Here is a 6,000-nt window from a genome sequence, read left to right on the forward strand (position 1 = left end):
GTTAATTGTAGATTCACCTGTTCTCACTTGAACTTCAAAGAACTTAATCTATTGATATGGAATGGAAATGTGTAATTTATTAGCAATTAATTTCATCAAATTTAATATCATTTTTTTTGGCATAAATTCTATTCCATTTGCTTCAATCTTAGAGCAAATTAGTTCCAAAACACATTGTTAGCTTAACTTGTTTTCAAGGAAACTTACAAACTTCTCCATAAAGCCTTGTTTGAACAATATTTAAAAAATACATCAAAATTTTAGCAAACTCATGGCCTCTAGCTTGCCATGAACTTTTGCAACACATACAAAACCAACACTAAATAAATCCTTAACAAATTGATTCTAGAATGATAACCTCTAAAATAAGGTTATTCAATGGTAATCTTCGACTCTCGTCTTAGATCACCGGGTACCCTCTGATTCCCATCCTTAGATCACCTGGAAACCTTCAAACTCCCATTCTACAGTCTACTTCTCCACTAGTTTATCAACCATTGAAGAAACAAGCCAAAAGTTTGATAATATCTACAACATGAATAATAAGAAATGTAGCCAAAATCATGTATAAATTAGAGCATTTTCAAAATCCATGTTTGGGTACCAAAATATAACTCCCAAGGAAATGAAACTTTCCTTCTCGAAACTTCTATAACTTTTAAAGAAACATTCCATTTCTCAAAAGTTCTATATCTTCCAACAAAGTTTCCATTTCTAAAAACTGCCAAAAAACCATTAGTTTCCAAAAAGACAAGTTGGGTGAAGTTTCCCAAATGCCCATTGCCAAAATGAGGGAAAAATTTAAATTTAAAAGTATTTGGTATTTGAATAATATTCAAATCTCAACTTAATTACCAAACTTATTATTATTTTCCAAACCGTCAATTGATTTTGATTTGCTATTTTGGGACTACTCACTCAATATTTTTAGTAAGTTTCTATGTTAGAAAATTTTGAAAATGGGACAGACAAGTCCTCCCTTCCCAAATTTTTTTTGTCCTCAAGCAATTGCAACAATATGCTCTAAAATATTGATGCATAAAATAATCAAACATGGCATTGTGCTTTACAAGGTGTGATTGTTGGGATCCAAGAACACTAAGATGGGGGGATAATCAATGTTTTGCCGGTATGATGAAATTTAACCTTATTAACACAACAACTTAGCAACTGGTAAACATAAAAGCATATAATAATAAGGAACAATGAAACCACAAAGATGAACACCATAACACCATAGATTTATACGTGGAAAACCTCAAAGAGAAAAAAACCACTGTGAGATTGGAGACCAACAATATATATCCATTGATCAGATGAATAAATATTACAATAAGGCGCCCGCACTATTGGTATTTGACTGAATCGGTAAAGACTGTTGGTGATTTGCAACCGGTAAATGGTTAATTGGTGAATGTGATGAAGATATTAAGATTCATGTTTTATGACTAAGTCTTGTGTTGTCATGGATGACAACAATGTTTTTGTGGTCATCTGTCTTGGAAGCCAACCGATAAGGTATAACTGGTACATATGACAGTTTACCAATTACCAATGAACCGGTAATTAGGATCTCAACCAATAAATTGAGACAAAGTTGCATTCCAACAACTGGTATAGGAGATTCATGAAAAGTTGGATGATGTGGTTTTACAAAAGTGATGGAGACAAGCATTTGGAGCTATGTTCATAACCGCATTGGCAGATTCAACTGGACATGTGAGATTTGATGTACAGAGCAGAAATTTTGATGAACACTTAACTGGTAGTGATATAGTCACTTACATTGGTAAAATGACACATGTTTTAATTTGTTATGTCAGTGGCCAACATAATTAAAGCGTATATTGCACAAATGTCTAGATTCATTGAACCTAAGAAATTATTTCAAGGTTGTAGCCAACTAAAATTGATGTTTATAAAAAGTGTGATGAGGTATCAAGTTGGTATGTGTATAAATGAGTATGTGTGTGAGACTGAAGGTGAATTAGGCGAACTTGATTGTGCGGCATTTTGTGAAGCTTTGTATTGATGTGTTATTGATGTTTTGAGGATCTGAAGCGGATCTTATCAGACACATAGATGTTATATGAAGATCATTTTTGTCAATCCTATGAGGATCCGATTAATAATGAGAGGGGAGGGTGAATCAGTATTAACAAAAATTGAAACTTTAAACCAAAATCAAACTTATATAAGATCTGAAATCATTTATCAAATATCTCAACTTCTTTTATCAAATCCAACAACCTCTTAATCAGATTTGCTAACATAGTAATCAAATCATTTACCACATCTATCATTACTTTCACCACTTAAGTAGTAATATAATTTTGATCATCTACCAACTCATTATCCTCATATATCAGATCAGACACTTTCTCCACCAGCTCTTATCAGTACCAGTAACCTTTGATAAACCTCTAATAAAACATCATAACTGGTGTACTAAAAAATAGTGCATGAAATGTAACATAAAAAAGAACATCACATGAAAAGCATTCCACACATGAACACCATAATTTTATGATGTGGAAACCCAGATAGGGAAAAACCATAGTGGGAGTTGGCACCCACAAATATTTGTACTCTTTTGAAGTGCGCCCTGTTAGGAGCAGATCCTATTAGGAGTCACCTGGTTAAGGCATTTGCCTAGAAGCCCGGTTAGGAGCTTGATGATCTGTTAGGATCAAACTCATGAGAGGATTTAACACTATCTTGAGAGATGCCCTGTTAGGGAACTTAAATGTTTAAGGGTTAGGACCTACCTGGTTAAGGGATTTAACCTGCTGCAACTGTTAGGGAACAATAGTGAAAAAGTGATTTGTTACTTGCACTTCTCAACTTGCTAAATCAGATCCAATTATGCTCAACACTCTACAACTCTCAGGAAGATCTCACACTTCACTTGGATGGCTCAACACATTCTCTTAAGACCACCGACACAATAAACACAACTGTGCCATCTAATTATCCATTTCAAGTAGGTCGACCACTAAATCCTAATTACATCATGAATTTACAATACAAATCATAAGAGATCATCTCAGATCAATATACATATCATTACATCAAATTACATCAAGTGTTTCGCTATTTCCCAAGAAATTCTTCCTTGAATCGTACCAAAACAACAATCAAATTATTCACATGGGTTGTGTTGTGTTACCACCTTCATGTAGACTCACCGTCGATCACTGTCATAACAAAAATCATTACTAGTTTGATGATTTCTTCATCGGTCTTAAACCCTACTGAAACCTTAGCAAAACTTCATCAGAAATTTGAAACAAGCCTTCTGGTAATCATCACAAGTCATGATTCTAGTCAGATACTCCTTTCCATGATACAAGATCACATTCCAAACCATAAATCACCAATCATCGTTGATCATCCAGTTCAATCAAAACATCTCTGCTTTACCAGTTAAAGTCCTAATTCACAGACTTCAATTCTTTGCTAGTAAACCCCGTCTTCCGGTAAACCAAATCACTTAGATGAAAAAATAAAACATTAGGAACATCAGTAATCATCATTTGACATTAGTTGCCATCAATGACAACATAAATAATTGATCAAGTCATCTAATCAAAAAATTATCAATCTCTTCATCACAAATAGTCTTCTATCCTCTACCAGTTTAGTCATCAGTCTTCAACTACATCACCTGCATCATCTCATTCTGCATTAGTTATGCCAAATGCCAACATTCTGCCCCTTTGGCATTGATGGAAACACCAATAAGATATACAATCAGAGTAACATCATCATCTATAACTTTCTTGTCGGTATCACATCATCTGTCGGTTTTGTCTTCCTTTGATCTTCTCCCCCTTAACCAATGCTTCTCTCAATCTGATCTTCAACTTCTCCCATCTCTGATTTCTTTTCTTCTCCCTGCTTAACAACAATGCCAAAGGTGTAAATGCATCACTTGTCTTCTATTCTTCTGCTACCTCTTCCATCATCTCTACTAATCAAATCAAAAAAATTATATCAGAGTATTAAATCAGAGCTTTACATTAGACTTGCTCCCCCAAAGGAGTAGCCTGCACCTTCATCAATCCTTAGTGAAAGATAAACATGAAATCCAGAGGATTGAGGGATCTCCATCATTCTAGTTCTTCTAGTGTAGGGGTCTAACCCCTAGTCTACCTCTAAGAAACTCAAAGGTAGCCTTCAGTAAGGGCTTAGTAAAAATATCTGCTAACTGATCTTTATTCTTCACATAGTCCATCTTGATCAGTTTCTCTTAAACTCTTTCCCTTAGGAAGTGATACTTCAATTCAATGTGCTTGGTTCTAGAATGAAGTACAAGATTCTTAGAAATATTTATTGCACTTATATTATCACAATAGATAGTCACAGGTTTAGACATATCTATCTTGAATCCTTCTAGCACATGTCTCATCCATATTGCCTATGTGCAATTCATGGATGCAATTACATACTCTGCTTCAGTTGTAGATTGAGAAACACATTTTTTTCTTGCTCGTCCATGTCACTAATCTTCCACCAGTTGTGCTTTTGCGATAATCCACAATACCTACCCAACCAACATTAGTAAAGACATCCAAAGTAAAATCTCATTTATAAGGATACCATAAACCATAGTCTAATGTGCCTTTGAGATATCAAAAAATTATTTTCATAGCCACCATGTGACTCTCTTTAGGCTCTTTTTGAAATTTAGCCACTAATCCAACAACATGAGCAATGTCCAGTCTGCTATGAACAACATAGTGTAGCTTTCCAATCATAGATCTATAGTATTTTTCACTAACAATAGGGGAATCATCTTGCTTGGACAACTTGCAGTCTGCCACCATCAGTGTTCCTACCAGTTTGTAGTCTTCCATATCGAAAGTCTTCTGCACCTCTTTGATATACTTGGTTTGACAAATAAAGATACCACCATCCAATTGTTGGACTTGTAAGCCAATAAAGAACTTTATTTCACTGATTAGAGACATTTCAAATTCCTTTTTCATTATATCAGCAAAATCCATACACATCATCATTTTCACCAAAAAATTATGTCATCTACAAACACTTTTGCTATTAGCATCTCATCTCCATCAATCTTCAAATAAATGTTGTTGTCCTCATTGGTATGTTGGAATCCAATTTTGATCAAATGTGCATGTAATCTCTTATATCATGCTCTTGGTCCCTTTTTTAGACCATATAGTGCTTTATACAACTTACACACCATGTCCTTATCATCAATCAAGGAAAATCCATTTGGTTGTTCAATGTATACTTCTTCTTCTAGAATTTCATTTAGAAAGGCTGATTTGACATCCATTTGATAAATTTTGAATCCCTTATATGCACCAAATGATAGCAACATAATTACTCCTAGTCTAGCAACCGGTGCAAATGTTTCACCATAGTCCTCACCTTCTTCTTGAGCATACCCTTTGCAGACTAACCTCACCTTGTTTCTTACATTTTTTCCTTCTTCATCCAATTTATTCCTAAAGACCCATTTTGTTCCAATTACATTCTTATCCTCTGGTCTAGGAACAAGTGACCATGTCTGATTATTCTCAATTTGATCTAATTCTTCATTCATTACATTCACACAATCGTCATCCTTTAGTGCTTCCTTAATTGTTTTGGGTTCTATTGTAGAAATCAAACATGAGTTCTCTCGGATTTTTCTCTTGGTTTGCACACCTACATTCTTATCACCAACTATCTTCTCTTGTGAATGGTTCAGTCTGACATATCTAGGTATTACCTGTGCCGGTTCTGCATCTTCTGGATCAGGTTCTTCATTTTCTTCATCACTGTCATCGCTTATCAGTTGAGAATCTAATTTTGCATTTGCTGGTTCTTCATTATTCTTTGCCTCTAGTTCAATGATCACAAATTTTTTGTCATTATCATCCTTTTTAGGTTTTGATCTGCTTGTACCTTTAGACTTATTAGATAGATCATCAACTTTTACCTTATCACTTTCAACAATTTTCTTGGTTCTCTTATTATAACATT

This window comes from Cryptomeria japonica, chromosome 4 (genome assembly GCF_030272615.1).
Source record: "Cryptomeria japonica chromosome 4, Sugi_1.0, whole genome shotgun sequence".
Taxonomy (NCBI): Eukaryota; Viridiplantae; Streptophyta; class Pinopsida; order Cupressales; family Cupressaceae; genus Cryptomeria; species Cryptomeria japonica.